The following is an 18777-nucleotide window of genomic DNA, read 5'->3' as shown; positions in this document are numbered from 1 at the left end:
GAAGGTTTACCTTCCAACAGGACAACGACCCTAAGCACACAGCCAAGACAACGCAGGAGTGGCTTCGGGACAACTTTCTGAATATCCTTGAGTGGCCCAGCCAGAGCCCGGACTTGAGCCCGGTCATACCCAAGAAGACTCGAGGCTGTAATCGCTGCCAAAGGTGCTTCAACAAAGTACTGAGTAAATGGTCTGAATACTTATGTAAATGTCATATTTCAGTTTTTATTTTATTGATACAATTTCTACAAATCTGTTTTTGCTTTGTCATTATGTGTAGATTGATGAGGGAATAAACGATTTAATCAATTTTAGAATAAGGCTGTAACTGTACTTTCCGAATGCACTTTATCTACAGTTTTTAGCAATGTGCAAATAGTTGTTGTACGAATAGTAGGGGAAGATAAATAAACAGATAAATATTGGTGGTATTTACAATGTTGTTTGTGCTGCACTGGTTGCCCTTTTCTCATGGCAACTGGCCACAAATCTTGCTGCTGTGATTGCAGACTTCGGTATTTTGCCTAACACATATGGGAGTTTATCAATGTTGGATTTGTTTTCAAACTCTTTGTGGGTCCGTATGATCTGTGGGAAATATGTATCTCTAAGGTGTTCATACATTTGGCAGGAGGTTAGGAGGTGCAGCTCAGTTTCCACCTCATTTTGTGGGCAGTGTTCACATAGCCTGTCTTCTCTTGAGAGCAAGGTCTGCCTATGGCGTTCTCTCTCAATAGCAAGGCTATGCTCACTGAGTCTGTACATATTTGTATTTATTATGGATCCCCATTAGCTGCTGCCATCTACTCTTTCTTGTGTCCAGCAAAATTAACATTTACATTTACATTTACGTCATTTAGCAGACGCTCTTATCCAGAGCGACTTACAAATAGGTGCATTCACCTTATAGCCAGTGGGATAACCAATATTTTTTTGTTCGTTTTTATTATTTTTTATATTTTATTATTTTTTCAACAAAAAAATTTTTTGGGGGTGGGGGTGGGTAGAATGATTACTTTATCCTATCCCAGGTATTCCTTAAAGAGGTGGGGTTTCAAATGTCTCCGGAAGGTGGTGAGTGACTCCGCTGTCCTGGCGTCGTGAGGGAGCTTGTTCCACCATTGGGGTGCCAGAGCAGCGAACAATTTTGACTGGGCTGAGCGGGAACTATGCTTCCGCAGAGGTAGGGGAGCCAGCAGGCCAGAGGTGGATGAACGCAATGCCCTCGTTTGGATGTAGGGACTGATCAGAGCCTGAAGGTACGGAGGTGCCGTTCCCCTCACAGCTCCGTAGGCAAGCACCATGGTCTTGTAGCAGATGCGAGCTTCAACTGGAAGCCAGTGGAGTGTGCGGAGGAGCGGGGGTGACGTGAGAGAACTTGGGAAGGTTGAACACCAGACGGGCTGCGGCATTCTGGATGAGTTGTAGGGGTTTAATGGCACAGGCAGGGAGCCCAGCCAACAGCGAGTTGCAGTAATCCAGACGGGAGATGACAAGTGCCTGGATTAGGACCTGTGCCGCTTCCTGTGTAAGGCAGGGTCGTACACTCCGAATGTTGTAGAGCATGAACCTACAGGATCGGGTCACCGCCTTGATGTTAGCGGAGAACGACAGGGTGTTGTCCAGGGTCACGCCAAGGCTCTTCGCACTCTGGGAGGAGGACACAACGGAGTTGTCAACCGTGATGGCGAGATCATGGAACAGGCAGTCCTTCCCCGGGAGGAAGAGCAGCTCCGTCTTGCCAAGGTTCAGCTTGAGGTGGTGATCCGTCATCCATACTGATATGTCTGCCAGACATGCAGAGATGCGATTCGCCACCTGGTTATCAGAAGGGGGGAAAGGAGAAGATTAGTTGTGTGTCGTCAGCGTAGCAATGATAGGAGAGGCCATGTGAGGATATGACAGAGCCAAGTGACTTGGTGTATAGCGAGAATAGGAGAGGGCCTAGAACTGAGCCCTGGGGGACACCAGTGGTGAGAGCACGTGGTGCGGAGACAGCTTCTCGCCACGCCACTTGGTAGGAGCGACCGGTCAGGTAGGACGCAATCCAAGAGTGAGCTGCGCCGGAGATGCCCAGCTCGGAGAGGGTGGAGAGGAGGATCTGATGGTTCACAGTATCAAAGGCAGCAGACAGGTCTAGAAGGACAAGAGCAGAGGAGAGAGAGTTAGCTTTAGCAGTGCGGAGAGCCTCCGTGACACAGAGAAGAGCAGTCTCAGTTGAATGACCAGTCTTGAAACCTGACTGGTTTGGATCAAGAAGGTCATTCTGAGAGAGATGGCAAGAGAGTTGGCTAAAGACGGCACGCTCAATAGTTTTGGAGAGAAAATAAAGAAGGGATACTGGTCTGTAGTTGTTGACATCGGAGGGATCGAGTGTTGGTTTTTTGAGAAGGGGTGCAACTCTCGCTCTCTTGTAGACGGAAGGGACATAGCCAGCGGTCAAGGATGAGTTGATCAGCGAGGTGAGGTAAGGGTGAAGGTCACCGGAGATGGTCTGGAGAAGAGAGGAGGGGATAGGGTCAAGCGGGCAGGTTGTTGGGCGGCCTGCCGTCACAAGTCGCAAGATTTTATCTGGAGAGAGAGGGGAGAAAGAAGTCAAAGCATAGGGTAGGGCAGTGTGAGGCAGTTATATACAATTAAAAACATTAAATTACATTTCACAAAAGATTTCACAACACATTAAGTGTGTGTTCTCAGTCCACTAATCTACTCCCACATATCTACAACATAAAATCTATGTGTGTGTATGCGTGTGTCTGTGCCTGTGTGTGTGGCTCTTTACAGTCCCCGCTGTTCGATATGGTGTATTTTAATGCTTGTGTGAGTTACTTGATGTGAAATAGAGTTCCATGTAGTCATGGCTCTATGTAGTACTGTGCACCCCCCATAGTCTGGGGACTGTGAAGTTGGGGACTGTGAAGAGACCTCTAGTTGCATGTTTTGTGGGGTATGCATGAGTGTCTGAGCTGTGTGCTTGTAGTTTAAACATGTCAAAACCTCTCACAAATATAAGTAATGATGAAGTCAATCTCACTTCTAATTTGAGATTGACATGCATATTTTTAATGTTAGCTTTCCTTGTAGATTTAAGGGCCAGACGTGCTTTCCTGTTCTGGGCCAACAGTCAAGGATTTTCTTAATTTTGGGTCTGTCACCGTGGTCAGGTATTCTGCCACTGTGTACTCTCTGTTTAGGCATTCCAATTTCCAGATATAATATAAAATATGCCATTTAGCAGACGCTTTTATCCAAAGCGACTTACAGTCATGCGTGCATACATTTTTGTGTATGGGTGGTCCTGGGGATCGAACCCACTACCTTGGCGTTACAAGTGCCGTGCTCTACCAGCTGAGCTACAGAGGACCACAGATGTGTGTGATTGACAAGACAAGACAAGACAAATGGAGTGATGATAAATTGAGCGGTAGTGGCTAGTAAGCCGGTGACGATGAACGCCGAAACCTGCCTGAGCAAGGAGGAGGGGCAGCCTCAGCTGAATTCGTGACAAAAGTATGCGGGCCAAGATAGCAGGGGGGCCACTGGTGCTAATCTTAGGAGGAGTACGTGATGGAATATCCTTACTAGGGTGCAACAAAATACCATATAGGGTGATCCTTTTCTGGTGAGGAGTGACACTCAATAATGGATGGCAACTGTTGGATAGAATTAGCTTGAAAACAAATATATAAGCTAAGAGATTTCCTTTGTTCAGTGAGTTCGGATGACAAGAGGCAAAGCACGTGCCGTTTGTTATGCGAACCCGGTACCGTATCTATTAAATAATTTGCATCAATTCTCCATCTAAGTGTTAAATATCTTCTTGCATCATGAATTACTTGATTACAGAGAAACTTGTCATAACAAGTTCATTTAAGGAAATCAGTCAATTGAAATAAATTCATTAGGCCCTAATCTATGGATTTCACATGACTGAGAATACAGATATGCATCTGTTGGTCACAGATACCTTTAAAAAAAGGTAGGGGCGTGGATCAGAAAACCAGTCAGTATCTGGTGTGACCACCATTTGCCTCATGCAGCGCAACACATCTCATTTGCATAGAGTTGATCAGGCTGTTGATTATGGCCTGTGGAATGTTGTCCCACTCTTCTTCAATGGCTGTGCGAAGCTGCTGGATATTGGTGGTACTGGAACACGCTGTCGTACACGTCAATCCAGAGCAGCCCAAACATGCTCAAAGGGTGACATGTCTGGTGAGTATGCAGGCCATGGAAGAACTGGGAAATGTTCAGCTTCCAGGAATTGTGTAAAGATTCTTGTGACATGGGGCCGTGCATTATCATGTGGCGGATGAATAGCATGTCAATGGGCCTCAGGATCTCGTCACAGTATCTCTGTGCATTCAAATTGCCATCGATAAGATGCAATTGTGTTCGTTGTCCGTAGCTTATGCCTGCCCATGCCATACATGCTGTCTGCCATCTGCTGGGTACAGTTGAAACCCAGATTCATCCGTGAAGAGCACACTTCTCCAGCGTGCCAGTTGCCATCGAAGGTGAGCATTTGCCCAGTGAAGTCAGTTACAACGCCGAACTGCAGTCAGATCAAGACCCTGGTGAGGACGACGAGCATGCAGAAGAGCTTCCCTGAGATGGTTTCTCACAGTTTGTGCTGAAATTCTTTGGTTGTGCAAACCCACAGTTTCATCAGCTGTCCGGGTGGCTGGTCTCAGACGATCCCACTGGTGAAGAAGCAGGATGTGGAGGTCCTGGGCTGGCGTGGTTACATGTGATCTGCGGTTGTGAGGCCGGTTGGACGTACTGCCAAATTCTCTAGAGAGATGAACATTCAATTATCTGGCAGCAGCTCTGGTGGACATTCCTGCAGTTAACATTCCAAGTGCACGCTCCCTCTAAACTTGAGACATCTGTGGCATTGTATTGTGTGACAAAACTGCACATTTTAGAGTGGCCTTTTATTGTCCCCAGCACAAGGTTCACCTGTGTAATGATCATGCTGTTTAATCAGCTTCTTGATATGCCACACCTTTCAGGTGGATGGATTATCTTGGCAAAGGAGAAATGCTCACTAACAGGAATGTAAACAAATTTGTGCACAACATTTGAGAGAAATAAGCTTTTTGTGTTTATGGAAAATGTCTGGGATCTTTTATTTCAGCTCATGAAACATGGGACCAACACTTTAAATGTTGCGTTTATTATTTTGTTGAGTATAGTTATCTATTTGCTTTCTCATAATTTGGTTGGGTCTAATTGTGTTGCTGTCCTGGGGCTCTGTGGGGTCTGTTTTGTGTTTGAGAACGGAGCCCCAGAACCAGCTGGCTGAGGTAACGCTTCTCTAGGTTAATCTCTCTGTAGGTGGAATGTGTAGGCATCGCTTCCTTTTAGGTGGTTGTAGAATTTAACAGCTCTTTTCTGGATATTGATAACTAGCAAGTTTTAAGATTTATGTTGCACACAAAGTATTTGTTTTTGCAGAATTCTGCGTGCAGGGTCTCATTTGGTTGTTTGTCCCATTTTGTGAATTGTTGGTTGTTGAGTGGACCCCAGACCTCACGACCATAGAGGGCAATGGATTCTATAACTTATTGAAGTATTTTTAGCCAGATCCTAATTGGGATTTTGAGTTTTATGTTCCTTTTGATAGCGTAGAAGGCCCTTCTTGCCTTGTCTCTCAGATCGTTCACAGCCTTGTGGAAGTTACCTGTGGTGTTGATGTTTAGGCCGAGGTACGTATAATTCTTGGTGTTCTCTAGGGCAACGGTGTCTAGATATAATTTGTATTTGTTGTCCTGGCTACTGGACCTTTTTTGGAACACCATTATTTTTGTCTTACTGAGATTCACTGTCAGGGCCCAAGTCTGACAGAATATGTGCAGAAGGTCTAGGTGCTGCTGTAGGCCCTACTTGGTTGGGGATAGAAGCACCAGATCATCTGCAAACAGTAGACGTTTGATTTATGAGTTCAGTAGGGTGAGGCCGGGTGCTGCAGACTGTTCTAGTGCCAATGCCAATTCAATGATATAAAGGTTGAATAGGGTGGGGCTCAAGCTGCATCCCTGTCTCATCCCACAGCTCTGAGGATAGAAATCTGTGTGTTTATTGCCAATTTTAACCATTGATTTTATAATGTGATATGTTTTCCCCCAACACTGCTTTCCATCAATTTGTATAGCAGACCCTCATTCCAAATTGTGTCAAAAGCTTTTTTGAAATCAACAAAGCATGAGAAGGCTTTGCTTTTGTTTTGTTTTGTTTGCCAATAGGGATGTGCAGGGTGTGTACATGGTTTGTAGTACGGTATTTTGGTAGAAAGCCAATTGACATTTTCTCTCTCTCTCTCTCTCTCTCTCTCTCTCTCTCTCTCTCTCTCTCTCTCTCTCTCTCTCTCTCTCTCTCTCTCTAGATAGTGGCTCAGATCTGTCGTCAGGCAGGCCTCGTGAGGAAGTCTAAAGACGTGATGGATTACAGTGATGACAACTTTGCTATCGTCTTCGCCGCAATGGGGGTGAGACACACGCGCAGACACATTGTCCCTTAACCCTTGACCACTAACCCCTGACCGCAGGTCAACATGGAGACAGCTCTGTTCTTCAAGTCAGACTTTGAGGAGAATGGTTCCATGGACAACGTCTGTCTGTTCCTCAACCTTGCCAACGACCACATATACACTACCAGTCAAAAGTTTGGACACACCTACTCATTCAAGGGTTTTTCTTTATTTTTGCAGAATAATAGTGAAGACATCAAAACTATGAAATAACACATGGAATCATGTAGTAACCAAAAAAGTGTCCAAACTTATGACTGGTGCTGTAGATGTAGTGTAGATCAGTGATGATGCAGTGATCATGCAGTGATAATGCATGTATATGACAGATGCGATTACGCCCAACAGCACATTTCACTCAGTGATTGTTTACATTTTCAATGGTATTTTGTTATGACCAGAATGTTGCCTGTGTGTTGTTGCTGCTGGTATGTTTTGCACAGATCAGTGCTGTTTTTGCACTATGTCAATCCAAATGCTTAAACTTACTTTCGTATTTGAACTAAAATACGCAACTCACAAACTACACAGATGCCTATTGTTATTCCTGCCGATTTACGTATATGTGCCATCTATATATTTCTCTATATTGTGTATGATATTGTAGCTGCTCCTTCAACACACACGCTGTGGTTTAGTAATGACAATGTCTTGTTATTTACATGGAAGACCTGTAGAATAGATGGATATACAGTGAGGGAAAAAAGTATTTGATCCCCTGCTGATTTTGTACGTTTGCCCACTGACAAAGAAATGATCAGTCTATAATCTTAATGGTAGGTTTATTTGAACAGTGAGAGACAGAATAACAACAACAAAATCATGTCAAAAATGTTATAAATTGATTCGCATTTTAATGAGGGAAATAAGTATTTGACCCCTTCTCAATCAGAAAGATTTCTGGCTCCCAGGTGTCTTTTATACAGGTAACGAGCTGAGATTAGGAGCACACTCTTAAAGGGAGTGCTCCTAATCTCAGCTTGTTACCTGTATAAAAGACACCTGTCCACAGAAGCAATCAATCAATCAGATTCCAAACTCTCCACCATGGCCAAGACCAAAGACCTCTCCAAGGATGTCAGGGACAAGATTGTAGACCTACACAAGGCTGGAATGGGCTACAAGACCATCGCCAAGCAGCTTGGTGAGAAGGTGACAACAGTTGGTGCGATTATTCGCAAATGGAAGAAACACAAAATAACTGACTATTTTCCCTTGGCCTGGGGCTCCATGCAAGATCTCACCTCGTGGAGTTGCAATGATCATGAGAACGGTGAGGAATCAGCCCAGAACTACACGGGAGGATCTTGTCAATGATCTCAAGGCAGCTGGGACCATAGTCGAATCGAGCTCTTTGGCATCAACTCAACTCGCCGTGTTTGGAGGAGGAGGAATGCTGCCTCGACCCCAAGAACACCATCCCCACCGTCAAACATGGAGGTGGAAACATTATGCTTTGGGGGTGTTTTTCTGCTAAGGGGACAGGACAACTTCACTGCATCAAAGGGACGATGGACGGGGCCATGTACCATCAAGTCTTGGGTGAGAACCTCCTTCCCTCAGCCAGGGCATTGAAAATGGGTCGTGGATGGGTATTCCAGCATGACAATGACCCAAAACACACAGCCAAGGCAACAAAGGAGTGGCTCAAGAAGAAGCACATTAAGGTCCTGGAATGGCCTAGCCAGTCTCCAGACCTTAATCCCATAGAAAATCTGTGGAGGGAGCTGAATGTTCGAGTTGCCAAACGTCAGCCTCGAAACCTTAATGACTTGGAGAAGATCTGCAAAGAGGGGTGGAACAAAATCCCTCCTGAGATGTGTGCAAATCTGGTGGCCAACTACAAGAAACGTCTGACCTCTGTGATTGCCAACAAGGGTTTTGCCACCAAGTACTAAGTCATGTTTTGCAGAGGGGTCAAATACTTATTTCCCTCATTAAAATGCAAATCAATTTATAACATTTTTGACATGCGTTTTTCTGAATTGTTTTGTTGTTATTCTGTCTCTCACTGTTCAAATAAACCTACCATTAATATGATAGACTGATCATGTCTTTGTCAGTGGGCAAACGTACAAAATCAGCAGGGGATCAAATACTTTTTTCCCTCACTGTATTTCTATATTTGTTTCTCTATATTCTTTGGTATATATTTAGGTACAGTAGCTTGCGAAAGTATTCATCCCCCTTGGCATTTTTCCTATTTTATTGCCTTACAACCTGGAATTAAAATTGAGTTTTGGGGGGTTTGTATTATTTGATTTACACAACATGCGTACCACTTTGAAGATGCAAAATATGTTTTATTGTGAAACAAACAAGAAATAAGTAAAAAAAACAGAACACTTGAGCGTGCATAACTATTCACCCCCCCCCCCCCCCCAAAGTCAATACTTTGTAGAGCCACCTTCTGCAGCAATTACAGATGCAAGTCTCTTGGGGTATGTCTCTATAAGCTTGGCACATCTAGCCACTGGGATTTATGCCAATTTTTCAAGGCAAAACTGCTCCAGCTCCTTCAAGTTGGATGGGTTCCGCTGGTGTACCGCAATCTTTAAGTCATACCACAGATTCTCAAATTGATTGAGGTCTGGGCTTTGACTAGGCCATTCCACTTGAGTGTTGCTTTAGCAGTATGCTTAGGGTCATTGTCCTGCTGGAAGGTGAACCTCCGTCCCAGTCTCAAATCTCTGGAAGACTGAAACAGGTTTCCCTCAAGAATTTCCCAGTATTTAGCACCATCATTCCTTCAATTCTGACCAGTTTTCTAGTCCCTGCCGATGGAAAACATCCCCACAGCATGATGCTGCAACCACCATGCTTCACTGTGGGGATGGTGTTCTCGGGGTGATGAGAGGTGTTGGGTTTGCGCCAGACATAGAATTTTCCTTGATGGACAAAAATGTTAGTCTCATCTGACCAGAGTACCTTCTTCCATATGTTTGGGGAGTCTCCCACATGTGTTTTGGTGAACACCAAACGTGTTTGCTTATTTTTTTCTTTAAGCAATGGCTTTTTTTCTGGCCACTCTTCGGTAAAGCCCAGCTCTGTGGAGTGTATGGCTTAAAGTGGTCCTATGGACAGATACTCCAATCTCCGCTTTGCAGCTCCTTCAGGGTTATCTTTGGTCTCTTTGATGCCTCTCTGATTAATGCCCTCCTTGCCTGGTCCGTGAGTTTTGGTGGATGGCCCTCTCTTGGCAGGTTTGTTGTGGTGCCATATTCTTTCCATTTTTTAATAATGGATTTAATGGTGCTCCGTGGGATGTTCAAAGTTTCTGATATTTTTTATAACCCAACCCTGATCTGTATTTCTCCACAACTTCGTCCCTGACCTGTTTGGAGAGCCCCTTGATCTTCATGGTGCTGCTTGCTTGGTGGTGCCCCTTGCTTAGTGGTGTTGCAGACTCTGGGGCCTTTCAGAACAGGTGTGAATATATACTGAGATCATGTGACAGATCATGTGACACTTAGATTGCACACAGGTGGACTTTATTTAACTCATTATGTGTCTTCTGAAGGTAATTGGTTGCACCAGATCTTATTTAGGGGCTTCATCGCAAAGGGGTGAATACATATGCACGCACCACTTTTCCGTTAGTTATTTTTTTCATTTCACTTCACCAATTTGGACTATTTTGTGTATGTCCATTACATGAAATCCAAATAAAAATCCATTTAAATGACAGGTTGTAATGCAACAAAATAGGAAAAACGCCAAGGGGGATGAATACTTTTGCAAGGCACTGTATATTTCTCAGTTTCAGTATGGTTGGTTAGTGTAGTGTTGGTCTAAATGCACGAATGACTGCTCAGCTTTTTGGAGTGTGTCTGTGCAATAAAGAAAAAAAACGCTGCTCGCCCTCTAATGCCATACAGATATTTTGTGTCTGAAAATGATTGAGCCAATGGTTTTTCCATGGAAGTCTTCCATTGATGGACAATGCAATGAAGATGATTGTCTGACAAAAAACACACAGATTGTCAGTCCATTTATCTTAACTGAGCTACACAGGCCCTTTGTAGCTCAGTTGTTAGAGCATGGCACTTGCAACACCACGGTTGTGGGTTCGATTCCCACTGGGGGCCAGTATGAAAAAAAAAGTATGTACTCACTAACTTTAAGTCGCTCTGGATAAGAGCGTCTGCTAAATGACTAAAAATGTTAAAATATACAACTCATCAGAAAATAGTTGACTTGAGTTTTACTTTTGATGAATGCGTCATGCAATTTCATGTCTTCATACGTCTTCATGTTCTCTGTGTGGCCATAGCTGCAATGTACACACACACACACACACACAGAGTTACAGGCAGACACAGTCCTCTGTGACAGCAAAGCAGATGCAGTGCAGTATAAGGCCACAGGGTGGTGCGGTTGGTCTGTGTAATAATGGATGCGATAAACCTCTCTTCAATCAGTACACCTACACCTAACAGGTAGACTGTCTGTAAGTCGTGACAACTGCTACTGAATACGTGCTGAGAAACAAGCTGGTTTGATCTCCAATTTTACTGAGAACTGATAGGATAGGGGTTAATGTTGATGTTTAGGAAGGTAGCGAGGAGAAAAGGGGAGTGAGAGAGGAGAGTGCTGTGTGTTCCACGGTGTCCACATACACACAGACATTTTGCTCTCTCTCTCTCTCTCTCTCTCTATCTCTCTATCTATCTATCTAATCTAATCTAATCTAATCTATTGGTCTCTCTCTCACTTTCCTCCCTGCTCTGCCAGACTCACACCTTTACTAAACACCTCTCTGTGGAGCGGGAATGGGCTGTATCCTCCCTGGTGTGTCTGGGTGTGCGTGTGTGTGTGTTTGTGTGTGTGTGTGTGTGTGCGTGCATGTGTCCACGTAGGTGCATGTGTGTAGGGGGGTCAGTTGAGTCCTAGAGGGAGCTGAATTACTGCATGGAAATCGGCCATACCAGCTGAGAAGAAGAGACACACACTCACACACACACGTACACAGACAGAAACAGACCTACACACACACAGCTTGGCACAAGGGTAAGTCTTAGCGTGGGGTGGCTTTTTTAGAGGGCATGTGTGTTTATCATTCTTCAAAGCCTCAATGTGTCTGCCATGATGACACACTGTCACATCTCATAGATCACAACACACACACACACACACACAAATGACTGTTTGTGAGCAGTGTTATTATGCGGAGTGTCACATGCTGTGAGATTCTCCTCCATTCTGTCACTCGTATCTTTCTATTAATCAGACGTATGTGTTAGTGTTTGTGTGTGTGTGCGTGTGTGTGTGTCAATAAGTGTTTTTCAGGGTAAATAAACTCTTATGGTTTCTCCACATGCATGGAATTATTCATGAGCTGTCTGCATGCGATGAAAAAATGATAACACATATAATTAAAGTAATGATGATAACATAGTGTCATGACTCTCCTGGGTGAGGATCAAAGGCCTCAGATCATCTTGGCAAATGGCTGACAACAACCAGACCCCTCCTACCCACAGAAGAGGGGAGGGGGGGGGGGGGGGGGGCTGGGCCGGTTTTGACACCTTAACACTCAGTCGTAAATTAGGCAGGAGGGGAATGTCTCCCTTGCTCTTCAGTATTGGTAAAGGAATGTGCTTTGTCTCCAGAATACTTTTGCCGCCAAAACTGGATCAATATTTCCAACATCAGAATGTGGGGAATGGTCAGTGGGGATCTAAAGAATAATCATGTCATATTGTTTATTATTTTGTGATGTCATTAAGGATGGTATCAAGAACATACTGTAATTTGGAAAGTATACACATTATATCTGTCAAGTCTTCATCCAATACGTTGTGTATAAGAAATGAACAATGATGAAAGTATTTTTGTTAAGATTGGAATGTGATTTTAGTTTCCTAATGAGGTCATTGTTTTTCATTTAAACTATGCACAGTAAGTAGCCACGCCCCAAGTGAGCTCAGAGATCGTGTCAGCAAGTAGGAACGCCCCTTTTACCAAGAGGGCATAAAGGCTTGAATGACAAATTCACATCAGACCAGAAAGCGTGGAGACGGTAGTCCACATGTTTGAAATGGTTAGAACATTGAATCTCAACACGAGGTGAAGAAGATAAACTCAATAGACCAGAAAATTGCCAGTCTGCAGCTGTGCGTGTAAAGGGATCTAGAACTTTGACTAAAGACATGAGGTGGGAAGAAGAAAATCCCATCTCAGACAATCATTGGAATGCATCTGAGTATCTGTTCTATTTAGAACACTCCACTCCAAGCCAGGATAACTAAGAAGAAGGACATTGTGACGTCTGGTGGAAAAGCAGAGCCTTACACTGAAACGGGACACTAAAACCGACCCCTTCCCATAGAAGGATTGATTGGTTTCAAAGGAGAGATGACAAACAAAGACATCTACACGTAAATACATGCATGACTTCTTACCCAAACGGGCAGTGGTTTGTGAGCAAAGTATTATGATTACTTTGAGGGTAGCTTCCAAATGTATCAACGATAAGTTTGACTCTCTCTTTGCCTCTCCCTCTCCCTATCTACCCCTCCCTCTTTTGATAACCAAGCAGTCATGCTGTTGTTAGTCCGCTAGGGACTGTTTCTCATGTATTAAGTATGTATGTATTCAGTGTTATTATTTGGTTAGCTAGTAAATAAATAATTAAGCCAATTTGTGTAGTGCTGAATCATAAGTAAAGCTGGGGTTCTAGCGGATCCAAGAATTCTGCGACCATTCAGAATGATGACTGATAAGAGGTAATGATTAATACGTTGACTGTTTTATACATATTGATAGGTAAAGACCTTTAAGAGTTTAAGTCGGTAATGGTAACTTATTCCGTGGTGCCCCCAATCCTAATGAGTTAATTGTTACATGATTAATTTAATCGTGTAACAATTAAACATAGTTAGTTGTTTCGATAAATAACAGTCATCATATTAATGAAAGTCACGTCACACACACACCACTAAAATGGCAAAACGTGACAGAGCAGTAGTGTGAATGGTAATAGTCAGACGACTATTATTATTATTATCTATTTAATCAATATTCAATTGAGTCAACCTTAACCCTTTTCACAGTCTCTATGGGTTTTTCACTGTATTGAAGGGGAGACATCATGTGCTGCACAAGAACAGAGGAGTGAAGAGGAGGGTGGAGGAGAGGAAATGAGAGGAGAGAAGACCGGAATAGAGGAAATTTGAGGAGATGAGAGCGGAGGAGAGTAGATGAAAGAGGAGAAGAGGCAAAAAAGGAGAGGAGATGAGTGGATAAGAGAGTGATGGTGTTTTTCTGGGGTGTCTGTGTATAGCAGGGTGTGTGTGTGTTAGTGTCTGAGTGACCTGTTTTTGAACTGTGAGTGCTGAACGAGCAGGGTTCAAACCTCCAAAGAGAGTGTCACTGGAAGCCCTCATGGATGTACAGTGCCTTGCAAAAGTATTCATCCCCCTTGGCGTTATTCCTATTTTGTTGCATTACAACCTGTAATTGACATACACAAAATAGTCCAAATTGGTGAAGTGAAATGAAAAAGAAATATCCCGGAAAAGTGGTGCATGCATATGTATTCACCCCCTTTGCTATGAAGCCCCTAAATAAGATCTGGTGCAACCAATTACCTTCAGAAGTCACATAATGAGTTAAATAAAGTCCACCTGTGTGCAATCTAAGTGTCACATGATCTGTCACATGATCTCAGTATATATACACCTGTTCTGAAAGGCCCCAGAGTCTGCAACACCACTAAGCAAGGGGCACCACCAAGCAAGTGGCACCATGAAGATCAAGGGGCTCTCCAAACAGGTCAGGGACAAAGTTGTGGAGAAGTACAGATCAGGGTTGGGTTATAAAAAATATCAGAAACTTTGAACATCCCACGGAGCACCATTAAATCCATTATTAAAAAATTGAAAGAATATGGCACCACAACAAACCTGCCAAGAGAGGGCCGCCCACCAAAACTCACGGACCAGGCAAGGACGGCATTAATCAGAGAGAAAACAAAGAGACAAAAGATAACCCTGAAGGAGCTGCAAAGCTCCACAGCGGAGATTGGAGTATCTGTCCATAGGACCACTTTAAGCCGTACACTCCACAGAGCTGGGCTTTACGGAACAGTGGCCAGAAAAAAGCCTTTGCTTAATGAAAAAAATAAGCAAACACGTTTGGTGTTGGGAGTGTTGGGAGACTCCCCAAACATATGGAAGAAGGTACTCTGATCAGATGAGACTAAAATTGAGCTTTTTGGCCATCAAGGAAAATTCTATGTCTGGTGCAAACCCAACACCTCTCATCACCCCGAGAACACCATCCCCACAGTGAAGCATGGTGGTGGCAGCATCATGCTGTGAGGATGTTTTTCATCGGCAGGGACTGGGAAACTGGTCAGAATTGAAGGAATGATGGATGGCGCTAAATACAGGGAAATTCTTGAGGGAAACCTTTTTCAGTCTTCCAGAGATTTGAGACTGGGACGGAGGTTCACCTTCCAGCAGGACAATGACCCTAAGCATACTGCTAAAGCAACACTTGAGTGGTTTAAGGGGAAACATTTAAATGTCTTGGAATGGCCTAGTCAAAGCCCAGACCTCAATCCATTTGAGAATCTGTGGTATGACTTGAAAAGATTGCTGTACACCAGCAGAACCCATCCAACTTGTAGGAGCTGGAGCAGTTTTGCCTTGAAAAATTGGCAAAAATCCCAGTGGCTAGATGTACCAAGCTTATAGAGACATACCCCAAGAGACTTGCAGCTGTAATTGCTGCAGAAGGTGGCTCTACAAAGTATTGACTTTGGGGGGGGTGAATAGTTATGCACGCTCAAGTGTTCTGTTTTTTTTACTTATTTCTTGTTTGTTTCACAATAAAAAATAGTTTGCATCTTCAACGTGGTAGGCATGTTGTGTAAATCAAATGATACAAGCTCCCCAAAAATCAATATTAATTCCAGGTTGTAAGGCAACAAAATAGGAAAAATGCCAAGGGGGGTGAATACTTTCGCAAGCCACTGTATGTCCTCAGGGATGTATGTACACACACACACAAACACACACACTCTAAGTAATGTATTATCTGTCCTGATTCCTTCAATTATGTAAATAGGATTCGTCTTCTCCTTGGGGATGATAGTGTTGAATAAGGCCTTGTTAGGAGGGTAAACGACAAGAAATGAACAGATTGGAGAGGAAAGAGTGAGAGGGCGAGTTCGCACATCTCCCTCACTGCATGACAAGTAGGCCCTGGACAAAGAGAGTGAGCGAGTTTGTGTGTCTGTGTGTGTGTGTGTGTATGTGTGTGTGTGTATGTGTGTGTGTGTGTGTGTGTGTGTGTGTGTGTGTGTGTGTGTGTGTGTGTGTGTGTGTGTGTGTGTGTGTGTGTGTGAGAGGGAGGGAGGGAGAGAGAGAGAGAGCGCGAGATAGAGCTAGAAAGCAGTGACGGAGGCAGCGAATGTGTACAATAAACTCTATGGCATGTGTAGATATGGAAACATGTCCCTTAGTTCAAGTTGTGTTTGTACCTTAACAATATTTATTTATTTTCTCTCTATCACAATAATTCTCTCTCTCTCTATCCATGTATATTATTACCACTGTGACTTGACCAGAGTTTTATTTCTCCTGACGCCCGCCCACAGCACATTATTGGTGAATCATTTCTGACCTACCTTTCCACTTATTGCTCTTTCAATTTCCCTCCATTCATTCTGTCTCTATCTGGTGACTCATCTGATAATCAGGTCTTTCCTTTTCACCCAGGACGACCAATCAGAGAAGAGCAGTTAAGTGGCTTTAGAGAAATCATATTTATCTCTGGCCCCGCTGTCTTTGTGTGTTCTTCTCTGTGTTTACTGTCCAGAACTCATGTTTTGCTGCTGCTTTATCACATTTAACTAATATAAAGAGAACAAGAGAGTTAGAGGAAAGGAGAGGACAGTGTAGAGAAGTGCAAGTGGAGAGGTGGAGTTCACATAAGCTGTAAGCAGAAAAGTAAGCGACAGTAGGACTGATACCTGACACTCTTTTTCCTGCCTCACACCCACTCTATCCTTCCACAGATGGACATATATTTATTTATCTCTTAGCTCTCTCTCCCCTCCTTCATTCTCTTCTCTCTCTCTCTCTCTCTCTCTCTCTCTCTCTCTCTCTCTCTCTCTCTCTCTCTCTCTCTCTCTCTCTCACTCTCTCTCTCTCTCTCTCTCTCTCTCTTACTCTGAGAGGTTGAATTCAGGAAAGGTTTGGTGACATTTACAGCTTCATCATAACTGTAGAGTTGAGCATCGCTCAGGTGGTCTACTGAAAATGGAAAATGTTTGTATGAGTCAGTAGCAATTAGTGTCTGTATGTCCATTAGTGGTTATTTTATGTTCACTGAGAGAGAGGGGGAGAGAGTCAGAGAGAGAGAGAGAGAGAGAGAGAGAGAGAGAGAGAGAGAGAGAGAGAGAGACAGATGAATGTAGAGATAGAGAGGAGGAGAGAGAGAGACAGAGAGAGAGAGAGAGAGAGAGAGAGAGAGAAATAAAGAGATAGTGATATAAGCAGAGATGACAGCATCCCTTTACTGCCGGTGTAAGACAAAGCATGCTGGAAGCCATGCTGACACACACACAGCACTGCTCTTCTGTTGACTAATTAACAACCATTTAGTGCGATGAGTTAGAGTCAATGGAGACAGTAATGACTGACACATTACCAATACAGCTGTGACATCACAAATCACAGCATAATTTTTACAGGGTTCTAGCACGATGTAATATGGATATCTTCCATACAGGGTTCTAGCACGATGTAATATGAATATCTTCCATACAGGGTTCTAGCACGATGTAATATGGATATCTTCCATACAGGGTTCTAGCACGATGTAATATGGATATCTTCCATACAGGGTTCTAGCACGATGCGCCCAGAAGAGTGTACCGCTACTACATCGAGTCACTATAAGTCGATACTTGTATAAATGTCCATACTTTAATGTCCATACTGTCAAACTGCGCCCCATAATCCACAGTTTTTCAATGGAGTAGGAACTTACGACTTCAAGCGTTCAAGTGTGCACTACCACTCGATACTATCCATTATTTAACGCTAACTGTGTACCTGTGCGTATCCTGAGTGCTATAGAGTTGCCAGTTGGATTTGGAATCCATAATCTTTTATAAAAACGTTCATTTTATGCATCCCCTGCCCAAACAAAACAATCTGTTGCGCAATGACAGGCTGCTTCTTCTCCATTAATAAACAACGGCTCCCTTGACCGAGGTTGTGTATAATGCTACCTTTATAAAAGACGACGGATTTCAGCACCCAAAGAAAATCTCGCAGTTACACAGGACAAGCATAAGTACAAGGAAAGCATTAAAGAATGGACATTTCTACAAGTATCAACTGATGGGGACTCGATGCAGTCGGAGGTACAGTCCGCCCACACTCATTGCAACTCAATTCCATTGAGATGTATAGCTATATCGTGGAGTTTAGTCAGCTACCCCAATACCAAACTGATTCTGAATCTGAGATCTCCATAAGCTTACCAGATACCAGCTTATAGCCCATACATAGAAGATACCAAAGGCAGGTAAGTAGGCCTAAGTCACATGATTACAGATTTAAATATACATTTTTGAATATAATTTTTTAAAATAGAAGTGCTGATCATAGGTTTTAACACTGGCAATATATAGATACCACCAAAAGATACCATCCTTTCCAAGGACAAGATATCACCGCTCTCCAAGGACAAGATACCACCGCTCTCTAAGGACAAGATACCACCGCTCTCCAAGGACAAGATACCACCGCTCTCCAAGGACAAGATACCACCGCTCTCCAAGGACAATATACCACCGCTCTCCAAGGACAAGATACCACGCTCTCCAAGGACAAGATACCACCGCTCTCCAAGGACAGAGTAGTGCCTGCGCAGTGAAAAGGTGCTCAGTTAAGCTTGCACATTCTTTCTGGAATGGTGCCCCACTGGCCCCAGTAGGATTGATCAGAATTGATCAGGCTCCGTGCATTTCATTTACTACTAAAATGTTTGAAACTTTTTTGACAAAACAAACAAAACAATAGCTTAAACCGTGAAGCTAACCAACCTTTACCGTGGCTACCACTAATTAGAACAATGCAGGCATAAATGTTTGTGAAATGTATAGGCCTATTCAGTGGAGGAGCGCTATGTGCTTCTCCACACACAACTAACTTCATTCTATCGTCAACATTCTATCGTCAACAACATTCTATCGTCAACAAGCTCTCACAGTCTCACTGCAG

At 43.5% G+C, this 18777-nt stretch overlaps 1 pseudogene across 1 annotated transcript in view; it reads left to right on the top strand.

Moving 5' to 3' along the window:
• The window catches only part of LOC311127485 (V-type proton ATPase subunit B, brain isoform-like), a 28634-nt pseudogene extending 10218 nt beyond the window's left edge, over positions 1-18416 (top strand). Inside the window, exons 7-10 of the transcript in view lie at positions 6389-6490; positions 6551-6666; positions 10806-10812; positions 18216-18416. The product of the transcript in view is annotated as a V-type proton ATPase subunit B, brain isoform-like (transcript). The remainder of the gene's footprint in view (positions 1-6388; positions 6491-6550; positions 6667-10805; positions 10813-18215) is intronic.
• Positions 18417-18777: the final 361 nt, after the last annotated feature.

Source organism: Coregonus lavaretus (assembly GCF_964263955.1).
Source record: "Coregonus lavaretus genome assembly, chromosome: 4".
Lineage (NCBI taxonomy): Eukaryota > Metazoa > Chordata > Actinopteri > Salmoniformes > Salmonidae > Coregonus > Coregonus lavaretus.
Note: the sequence above shows the minus strand (reverse complement) of the source record. Positions and strands in the feature narration are given on the sequence as shown.